Below are 12,065 nucleotides of genomic sequence, written 5' to 3'. Positions count from 1 at the left end.
ATTATAAAAAAGTCAGATGGACTCTTTCTCTTTTGAACTCCACTTACACACCACTATGTCTAATTGACATTTTTCAATGACAGTAGATTATAAACTCCTGGAGGGTAGTGTTATATTCAAACTCTGGGAAATGTTGGTCTCACCTTGATTGACAGGGGAGACAGTTGGAGACATCGGAATGTTCCCAGGTGCCATGAGCCAAGGGCAAAAGTCAGTTAGACTGAGAGTATAAATACCCATAATAGCCATCTGGGAGGGGTCTTGGGTCTTTGACCATTGGTCTTTGGATCTCTGACCATTGGTCATTGGTTCTCTCTGAATCTCCCTAGATCTTTAGGCATCTGAATCATCATAGCTTTTAGGTCTCTGGGTCCCCCAGTAGTGAAAGGGAGGAAGGGAGGTCTGAGAAGAAGAGGGTGGTTTTGACAAGGGTGGAATACTTCCTGAAGGCTGTAAAGACTAACATATCACAAACTGATAACAAGAAAGCTGAGAGGAATTCATCAATACAGCTACACCCACAGAGCAGACTACTCTCTCTGGTTTGGCAGTGGCCAAGCTGAATCAAAGAGGGTGTGAAGAACAATAGCTCCAGCTTTATAAATCAATAGCCTCCAGTCCTGAGGGATTATAGATTATAGATATTAGTTTGACAGGGTCTCCAATCTCCAATCCGTATCCTGATTATCCTTTCCCTAATTAAGATCATAGATAAAGTATTTAATAAGTACCTTCCTGAGTGGTCATTATATCATGACCTTTGGGGAGGGAACAAACGCAGTCAGATGAACAACGTGATCCAAGGCTAATCAGAGCCCAATATTAATAATTGATCCAACCCTAGGTGGGACCTGAAAAGGTTACTCAACCACCTGACCATTTGGGGTCCTTCCTGGGCACTGTTCTTTAGAAGGGGAAATTATAACATCTAACAAGGGTGATTGGGTTGATGTTCCCCCATCACCAGCTCCTAGGGAGAATACTGAGATACAGGACTCCAACCTCCTCATTTATATCTCTATCCCTAGGAGTAGAGTACCCCCATTTCTTTTTAACGTAGGTATCATATTTTTGCATCTTTAGTGCTTAGCATTTAAATCTCTAGGGCCTAAAACAGAGTAGGTGCTTAATAAACATTTATTGATTGATTAATTGATCTTGAAAACTCAAAATAGCCTTATAACTATTCCTTGTCAATCAATCAACAAACATTTATTTGTTTGTTTATTTAAAACCATACCTTCTGTCTTAGAAGAGATTTTAAGTATTGGTTCCAAGGCAGAAGAGTGTTAAGTGCTAGCCAATTGGGGTTAAGTGACTAGTACAGGATCCTCCATTTTCCATCTCTGTGCATTTGCACTGGCTGCTCCCCATTCCTAAAATGTTCTCTGTCTTCAACTCTACCTCTACGAATCTGTATTTCCCTTCAAATTTCAGTTCAATTGCTATCTTTTAGGTGAAACTTCTACTGATCTTTCCAGTTGCTACAGGCTCTTCCATCTCTCCGCCCCCACCAATCATCTAACCTTTATTGTGTATTTATTTTATATATACTTATATGTATATATGTAGTAACCACTCAAAACTATAAAGCCTTGCCTAGCAAATGCCTAGCACATCATGGATGCTTGATAAATGTTTGTTGACTGATGCTCAGCAAGGTTTCCATGAACAAGTCACAGCAACTCTCTGTACCTCAATTTTTTCATCAGTAAAATGAGGATAACAATACTTACTCTATCTACCTCACAGGATTGTCATGGGAAATGTACTTTGAAAAGTATAAAATATTAATATTTGTACATATGAACTGATCTTACTTTCAAATCTGGCTTTGGGATATTTATCTTATTTCTTTATACAATTATATGTCACTAGAAATAATGTTTTACTTGTCAACACAGGTATCAAATGCATGTAAGGGCAAGGCTGAGCCTTTGCAAAGGGCACTGCATAAGCAGACAATATTTCTATAATCCCTAAAACCTAGATTCTAAATGCATTAATTCCTTCTTACCACTAAAGATGTTCAGAGAAATACACCTCAGCACTGTGGTTAAGCCTGTGCTCTCTGGTCATTTGAAAATGGGAAAAATAGAAAGCGAACATTTATAAGTTTTAAAATTACGAATGTAAAATAGCTGCCAGGAGTGAATTCCTCTATCAAAGTTACAAGCAGATGAAAAATGGCAGCTTATACCAGAAATTCAAACATCATTAATTCTTGGAGCTCTCAAAGTACTACCGTAGCACACGGTTTGCAAGTACCTTACAGAAATTTCCATAACTCAGTGGCCACTCATTTCTGAGATTCTATTTTTGATAAGTAGTCATTCAAAGGGCTCATCACTTCATTGGTATAAAATTCAACTTTTGTGAATGTGAAATTGGAACTCTCTGACTCGGTGTACTAGCCAGCTGAAAGGGCCTTCCTTCTGCAGCTCTTGTATGAAAAGATGGCTAAAGCAGATAACTCCACAGAGACTATATACTATGCAATGACAGTCAACAGATCATATACCAGAAAGAGACCCTAGATACCATCTAGTCCAATCCTTTCTTTTTAAAAATTAGGAAACAGAGGGCAGCTGGGTGGTTCAGCGGATTGAGAGCCAGACCTAGAGACAGGAGGCCCTGGGTTCAAATCTTGCCTCAGACACTTCTCAGCTGTGTGACCCTGGGCAAGTCACTTAACCCCCATTGCCTAGCCCTTACCACTCTTCTGCCTTGGAACCAATACACAGTATCGATTCCAGCATGGAAGGTAAGTATTTTTAAAAAATTAAAATAAAAAATAAAAATTAGGAAACATCTCCATAAACTTTTTCTCTAGTATAATCGATATATTCTTTTACGATGTAATGAACATGGAAATATATATTGTATGATAATACATTTACGACCTATATCCTATTACCTGCTATCTTGGGGAGGTTGGAAGGGTTGGAGGGAAAGAGATAACATGGATTGCAAAATGTCAGAACACAGCTATTATAATTTTTATCAACATGTATTCTGGAAAAAAATAAAATAAAAAATTTTAAATGAAGAAACAGATGTAGGGAAGTTAAGTGACTTATCTAAGGTCTTACAAGTAGGAAGCATTAGAGAAGAGATTTGAACCCTGGTACTTTAACCCCAGAGTGCCCTGTCCATTGTACCATACTATCTCTTGTATGATGTTACAGTTCTTGCTTATCTAAGAGAGTTGATAATTTAATGTGCTAGATGAAGTGTTAATGACAATGAATAAACAAGTGTTGCTTGCAGAATAAATCTCTTTGTCTGAGGTCCAGATGTTGGCACAAGTCACTTCATTTAGTAGCACTAATATGCTTTGGGCATAGAAGGCAATATGTCCCCACTACCTGACACATGGATGAGAATTTTCTGCTTCAAAAACATTTCAGAATTCCCTACAAAGTCCCTCTAAACAAAAGATTTGGTGCTCAGAAATGAAAAAAAAAAAAGAAATGGAAGAGAGAAAGGGCTAGAGAGGCAGAGAATTGTATTCAATGCCAGCCTTTCTGGTTTTCACCACGTGAGAGCATAGTGGCCCAACACCTGCTTGGATGATGAGACCTGGCATTCTGCTTGATTACTGTACATCTGCTACAGACCTCAGAGTAAATTAAGTAAAAGCAAAAGAGGGGAAAAAAGGGATTAGCGACCAAGGTTGGCCCAGTTGCACCACTGTGAATCACACTGGCATTTTCCTTATTTCTATAATCACCAGTAGATAGAAAAGCCCTCAAAATTGCAAAGATAATTCAAAAACAATTTAAATCAAGCTTGATAGTTAATTATCCCAAGGCCAAGCTAAATAACCAAACCACCAGGACACCAAAGAGGAATAAAGACAGTGTAAGTGTGGACTATGTAGCATTATTCCTTTCTCATTTTTTATTCAAGTTTTTAGTTTTGCTTCCTGAGAATAGCAATCTATATTTCCCAAAATATACGTCAACTACAGAAAGTGCTTTCAATTGGTCCTTAGATGACAAAAATGCCCATGTTCAATTTCATCACAATACTTCCTCATAACTCTGAATGTTTTATTGATTATAATGGCCTTCACAGGATCAAAGATTTAGAGATGGAAGAGAATTTAGAGGTTATCGAGGAGTTCAACCACATTCCACTCCCCATTTTAGTGTTGAGAAAAATGAAAGAGTGATTTAATAATTGAAGCAGGGTGACATAGGTAATACGAGTGTGAAACAGGATTTGAAAGATAGTCTTTCCAAGTCCAATACCTCAAGAGATGGCCCAACTCATATGTCCCTCTGCCAAACTACTTTCTATTTATTTCAATTTATTGAATATATATTTATGATGTATATATTTATCCATTTTTGTCTTCTCCTTTAGAAGATTAGCTCCTTGTGAGTAGGGGTTGTTTCATTCTTTGTACTTTTATCATAATTGCCAAGTGCAATACCTGACCTATACTAGACCCTTAATAAATGCTTGCTGAGTTTTAATAAGGCTAACATTATTTACAAAATCAAGTAAATAGAGTAGACTTTCTCCCACTAGCTCCTGTTTTAAAGACTCTTCCACCAGTGAACAGCTCCAAACTTGGAATATAGGTTCAGAGCTAAGTAAACTACATAGTTTTCTATGATCTAGATTAACGGAGGTGATCAGTGATAGAAATTATCTAAAATAGAAAATAATTAGGAAATCTTTTATATTTCTCTTTTGGAAAAGAATTCAGGATTTGGTAGACTTGTCTTTCTAATTAAGTTCTATGCAAGTTAATACCAAAACTAGCTTCTATTTTGGGGAACCCATTAACTGAAGGTGAGGGAGGATAAGTATGCTTATAGAGCAGGGAAAGTGAGCCAATAATTCACCATGTCTGAGAATGATCCATAGAATAGATCATTTAAATATTCAATTTAATGCAGTTAACACGTATTGATCATCTACTGCCTTTGAAGTTATATGCTAGATATTGGGTGAGGTACAAAGTCCAAGTAAAACCGCTCTTGAAGCTTAAAGTTTAGCAAGGTTATATGATTTGTTGTTGTCATTTTTCAGCCATGTCCAACTCTTTGTGATCCCATCTGGGGTTTTCTTGGCAGAGATACTAAAGTGGTTTACCATTTTCTTCTCCAGCTCATTTCACAAATGAAGAAACTGAGGCAAATAGGGTTAAGTGACTTCCCCAGGATCACACAGCTAATAAGAGTCTGAAATAAGATTTGAACATTTGAAGATGAACCGTCCTGACTCCAGGTCTGACACTCTATCCATTGTGCCAACTAGCTGCCCTCAGGAGTATGCAATACCTACAAGCTCAATAAACACTCTTATTGTTACAATGTGTAAATGTCCAATTAATCTGACTGCCAATACACTGTTAACTCAAGTTGGCACTTTCGAGATCACACTCAGCATCCCAAAACACCACTTCATGGTTTTCCTGTTTGTTAGCCAGTACCATCAATTCTCCTAGTCAGAAAAACGTCAAAGACATCCTTGAATCCTCCCTTTAAATCACCTAGAGCCAATCGATTTTCCAGTTGTACCTCTTACATCTATCCCTTCCTTTCAATCCCTACCTGTTATCATCCTACCTACACCTTTATCATCAAAAACATGGACTGTTATGAGAGTCTCCCATCTGGCTTCGCTGGCACCAATCTCCCTGACTCCAGTCCATTCTAAATACCATTAACAGATAAATCTTGGCAAAATATCGCTGTGTAGATTTCAACCTGATGCTTAAGAACAACAGTTCGCCATAGCCTATCGGCAAACTTCTTACCTGGCATTTAGGACCTTTAACGACTCAGCCCTTCCCTCTTTCCTCCTCCAGCCTTATATCTCACTTCCCACCTAAACCAGGCAGATTAATTAACTCAAGCAGCATCTTGCAGCCAAAAGAGCACTCAGTGGACACCTGGGTTCTAGTTCGAGTATAGTACCTATCCCTGAGCCTCACTGTAAAATGGAACAATAATGCTTAAAATACCCAACTCACAAAATGTCAGGATTCCACTAACCACTAACTGCGGTGGTTTCATCATCTCTGCTACAGGTTCATCTGAGAGAACCGGGAGAGGCTGAGCTGTTAGCAAGACATAGCTATGGCTAACCTTGTGATAATATCCAGATTTGGGGTGAATGTCATGCTTCAAGCCTCCACAGGTCAATGCACATGAGTTTTCCTCAGAGATACCCACGCAAACCAGAGAAACATACAGGAAAAGACACCCAGGTAACTAGACTCCTGGAAGGGAAGACACAAAGCTACCTCCAAATTGGCTTTCTTGCTCTATTTCCTCCTAAAACACACAATTTTATCACCACAGTATAATGAACCAGTTCAACACCACGCCGGGAGCTTGGACTCTCTCCCTGCAGGTCTATAGGCAACCTCAGAGTGAGAAGGAGACCAGTGACTTTGGTAGGACCGTGGCTGCCCCATTAATCAATTGCTTGCCTTCGTGATTGTGGAAACACAGGGCTATTGTGAATATCAAGAAAGGCAGTATAATGTGTCCCAAAAGGAATAAGACTTCTGGACAACTTGTATATATAAAGCAATCTGTAGTCACAAAGCACTATAGAAAAGTAAATTAGTATTATGACTACTGTTCCCTAGGCATGAATTCTTATCCCACAGCTGTGCTCAGACCATTCAATTCCTCTAAAACCTTTTCCTTTTTGGCCTGAGTCCTCTCCATCCATCCTTGTCCTGCAGACTGTTGTAGCCATCAATAATCTCTCCTTCCTCCAGACTGGAATACATCAGGGAAGTTCCATAGAAGGAACAGGTCTCATAATATTCTTACAATATACTTACAAAAGCTCAAAGGCAAGATGGAATGGGAGTCCAGACTAAACCAATTAAGTTCCTTAAAGAGGAAGGATATTTCTTCCTCCTTTACTCTATCCCACTGCCAGAGTTGTCTTGGAGCCAGCTCCTATTGGCCCCATTGTTAAATTTTTAGGGTGAGCACTTAAACCTTAGAAATCAGAAAACAATAAAAATCAAAGCTTAATTTATTGTTTTGTTGATTGTCTAGACTTTAGAAAGTCCCACAGAGTCAGAAACTAATGAAAATGTCTAAACAACAAAAATATTTGCATATATTATTTCTTCCAATAGAATGTACGTTCTTTGATGACCCAAATGGCTTTATTTTTGTCTTTTTATCTCTCCAGTGGCTAGTCCAGTGCCTACAGGCTAAATAAATGTTTATGAATTGACTGATTGACAGATTGATGGAAAGTCAGATTATTAAAACTCCTATATTAGCCTGATTGTCTGCAAAATCCATACCCACAAAAGGAACAGCCAGTAGGTCCAACCTTCAAAGGAAGTAACTCTTACGGTGTTTGTATACTCTTAGAGGATGGAAAGAAATTCTAGGAGACTTCTGGGTATCTTCTAAGCACTAAAATAAAGAAATAGAATAGGACACACAACCAAGGCAAGGGAGCTCAAATAGCATCCTCTCTCCATAAGACTAATACTATGGTAGCCAATAGGCAAGAAGGTTTTTTATTTAATACAAAATAACTAGATCTTGGGTGTTAGGAAACAAATATAAAAATACATATTGGGTGCCTTCATATAAAACCTAAAAGATCCCCATAAAGGCATCTTAAACCTAAACATTCCAAAGTTACATAGAGACAAGAGTATGGGACTATAAAAGTCTCAAACCAAGAATCGGGTGCCTGGGTTTTAGTCCCAGTTTTGCTATAACCTCAGACCTTTCTGAGACAATTGTAAAAGAGAAATATGACAATACAACACTAACCATTTAGGCTAAGTAATTAGAAGACTCAAATGAAATAATGCATATAGAGAAGTTTAGAGACTTTAAAGCACCATATAAATGTCAATTTATTGAGAGTATTATTATTATTGAGAGTATCAAGAAGTAACAGTTCATTTTACAAAATGAGGAAATTGAGTCAAATAAGGTTAAGTGACTTGTCCAGGATTGTATAGTTAGTGTCTGAGACCAGATTTAAATTCAGAAAGATGAGTCTTTTATAATAAGAGTATTCTAAAATAGGAATTATATTCCATTTTACAGGTAAAGGAATTTACTTATATTTAATCAACAAACCTTTATGAGGCACCTACTAAGGGCTTACTAGACACTTTGCAGAATGCTAAGGATGGGGGGGGGGGGAGGAACAAGGCAGCCCTTGCCTTTGAAGGACTGACAAAGAGAAGGGGTAAAGTGAAAAGGGTTTCTGTTATTTACCTATACCTTGAGGAAGAATGTGAAACCAGGTCCTGAGACTTTAGGTCCTATATTATTTATAGTACAGTAAGCTTCTTCTTCTCATCAAATGAGGTGGCACATGAGAAAGCTCTTTGTAAAATGGGATACACTATGCAAATGTACAGTCATATTATTGTAACCTCAGTTGTGGAAAAAACTGATTTGACAGTCCAAAGAGTCTGAAAAATTCTTGGCCACAACATTACTGTAAAGATTTAATCAGGCCAGAACTAATAAGTAGAATTCCTATCTATTACCGACCACAAGTTGTTGACTCTAAACCTTTCAAGTGGAACAGTAAAAAGATATGTAAAATGTCTTCAGTCAAGTAAAATGCTTCTCATACTTCTAGGCTATAGGCTTGTCTCTCAGATGTCTTCATTTTACAAAAAAACAGCAACCACAAAACCATGCCAAATAGGGTCAGTATCATCAGATGATTTGGATTCCAATTTCATCTCTAAATTCTATTCTCCATGTGATCTAAGAGAAGTCACTTAATCTCTTTAGTTCTCAGTTTCCTCATCTCTAAAATGGGGCGGGGGTAGGAGAGTTAAAAATGGGTCACTACTACACCATTGTTAAATTTCCTTCTAGCTCTAAATCTATGATTTTATTGTAAGGAGGGGGAAGGGGATTCACTGATTACCTCACCCCACTTAAAAGTAATTACCTTTGTTAGGTAAGAACACTTGTTAATCCAAACAATGAACCAGAACTACATGTGGGAAAGACCTGTACACTGTGTTTAATCAATCAAAGACATTCCCATCTTGGGAAACAGGAAGTCTATTCTAATTGGATGAAGGGCTTGGTCATACACCAAGGAGCTTGTATAAAATGAGGAGAGATACTCCAAGAATTTTACAGTGGAGAAAGAATAGGGGAAACGAGAGCTAAACCAGACAGAACTGACAACTCAGTAGAAACCAATGAAAGGAGAAAGAGAAAATGGAATTAAGCTGTGGAAAAGAGGAGAGAGTTGGAGGAAGGCCATCAGCCCAACAGAAATCTCAAAACAGAAGACTTTGACTAAAACTTCCAACTGTATCCATTTCATCAAAAGCTGACAGAAAATACAAGGAAAGATCTGTTCTTTCTCCAGCTTCCCTTTCATGGTATCTATCTAAGAACTATAATAAAAGCTTATGCTTTTTTTAACCAGAGGTTCCTGGTATCCTTATCTACAAAGAGGCCAAAGGTTAGCTAGGGAGAAATAGAAGATAAATGAAGACTGAGCACTAAATTTCTGCCTAAATATTAGGAATTTTCCTAACTGGGGGCTCAATACAATCATTGTGATTGTAGTCCTAACTTTTCATTTGATATGCCTTTCCTAAGCAAAAGAGGAGAGAACTACATGGACCTGAGTGGTCATTATACTTCCCCTAGGCTTAAAATGATCAAATTATTATACCAGATGAACTATGAATTATGAATTTATGGAATGTGGCAATTCATTTGCATTTCAGGATTTTTAATGCAAAAATTATGTTCCCCATCAAACACAAATTCTCTCTCTCTCTCTCTCTCTCTCTCTCTATATATATATATATATATATATATATATATATATATATCTCACATACACATACACATACACACAGGCAAGCTCACTAAGAATTTCTCCATATGTGAAATAATCTTGAATGGACCTCAGCCTGAGAAGTGGAAAAAGGGGAAGGGAAAATAGATATACCCAAAGTATGTTAACTATTTCAGGTTTTCACCTCTGAAAGCTCTGAGGTTGTAACTAGAGGCCTTAATTTGAAGTGAAGAAGAACTAGGTTTGAATTATGCTTCCACAATTTGTTTAACTAAGCAACAATATTCAAATTGATTATTTTCTCTGAGCCTCATTTTCTTCATCTGAAAAATGGAGTTAATAATGACTGTAGCACCTATCTGACCTGATTGCTACAAGATTCAATTGATAGCCTGCATGAAAAGGATAAACTTTAAAATACTTTATAAATCTTGGCCTTTCATAAGAGTAGCATTTCTGGCATGTGCTCATAAAAATCATAGGATTTAGGGTGAGGGACCTTATAGCTCATCTAGTACAATCCCTTTGTTTTACCAAGAAGGAAGGAGATTTAGAGAGAAGAAATAACTTGTTTAAGGTCACACAGGAAAGAAAAAGGAGAATCAGGATTCAAACCCAGGTCTGCTGATTCCAATTTCATTACCCTATTTATTCCAATGACCACGATTTCAGTAGCCATGAGATCATTAGGAAAATCAATCAAGTTTTTTAAAAAGATAATTATATAGCATCTCTTTCACCAGTTCTTGTTCCCATAAACCTCCCTATCAATGACTATGTTACATTCAAATCGTCCTTCCATGAAAAAATGTGTTATATCAATATGAGAAATAAAAGTATTGTATTCCTTTTATGTTCCCTTTTGGACAGCTCCCCTTAGAATTTCCTAGTTCTAGCCCCACCATACTTTCTAGTCATTTCCTTTTGAATGGGGTATGAGATAATTGAGGTCTAACAGCTATGCCTCTAGCATTTTACAGTAATTGTGTAGAACAGAGATTCCCCTTCACACCCAAAGGTCCAGATTTGGAATCGTAGCTAAACATTAACTCCAAATATCTTTAAGACATTTTACTGTGTTCATTACATCTACAAGAAAATGCTTCAAGATGAGGGCACTAATTTCTAAACACTGCTTCTTTCTCTCCATTCTCCTTTCCCCTGCACTCAAAAATATATGTGTTTTTCTTGTGGTCTGCTTGAGGCAAACGTACAATAATCTACCCAGAGCAAAATGCCTAGTGACAATGTTTTGGATCATTCTTTTTACAAATAACTGCTAGACTCTGTTAGAGGAAAAAAAGCCTCATAGCCTCAGGTATGGTAGGAGGGACATCATCAGCTAGGCAGGAAATTAAGCCCTGAACAAAGTATGACACTCTCAATTTCTTAAATATTTGAGATTTGATTCGCATTTCCGGTTTCTAACAACAATGAAAAACAGTCAGGCTTCTCAAAGTCATTAGGAACCCTTGATAAAACACAGATGTGAATTCATCCCTCTTTCCCATGAAAGTACATAAAATATAAGACACAATATTCAAATTTATTATCTCATTAGACATATGGAAAACTTTTAAAAGGTAAGCACAAATGCCTCTTTGAAGCTGGATAAGGATGAGGCAGTCATGCTTAAGAAATGAGTAAATGAAAAAAAAAAAGAAATGAGCAAATGTTGCTTAAGCAATATCTGTAGATCAGTGTGTATTTTAGAAGGGGAAGATTATATTTTCTTGAAGACATCTGCTTTCTGGAAATTGACTTGTGACCTAGCATAAAGTACCCTGGATTTTGAGTCAAAAGCTCAGCCATTTATTAGCTAACCTTGAGCAAATCAATTCTTCTCTCTAAGTATCAGTTTCCTCATCCACAAAAAGAAGTGGTTGGGATGAGATCAGAGGTCAACAGACTGATCCCTTCCCTGCTCCAAAGCATCCATGAACTTTGATGGGAAGGAAATTGCCTCCATATAACATATATATGTACACAGATATGTAGATATGTATTCATATATATATAATTGAAGATGTTACATTTCCATTAGAAATAAAATAAACATATATGTGTGTATTTTTTGCTGTCCTTTATAAACCAATGTATTTTATTTTATACATTTAAAAACATTATTCTGAGAAAGGGTCCATAAGCTTCATTAGATTGCCAACAGGGAATATAACATTAAGAATTTCTGGGGCAGATGAATTCATGGCCCTTCCAGGCTCCAACATGCCATCATTCTGTGAGTCTGTGATTTACTACAG

General features: G+C 37.2%; 1 protein-coding gene across 1 annotated transcript in view; it reads right to left on the bottom strand.

Annotated features, from left to right (window-relative positions):
- The window catches only part of CPQ (carboxypeptidase Q), a 552,420-nt gene that overhangs the window by 466,514 nt on the left and 73,841 nt on the right, over positions 1-12,065 (bottom strand). The gene's annotated exons all lie outside the window — the stretch shown is intronic.

Source organism: Gracilinanus agilis, chromosome 1, assembly GCF_016433145.1.
Source record: "Gracilinanus agilis isolate LMUSP501 chromosome 1, AgileGrace, whole genome shotgun sequence".
Taxonomy (NCBI): Eukaryota; Metazoa; Chordata; class Mammalia; order Didelphimorphia; family Didelphidae; genus Gracilinanus; species Gracilinanus agilis.
The sequence above is the reverse complement of the archived record's forward strand: the minus strand, read 5'-3'. Positions and strand labels throughout refer to the sequence as shown.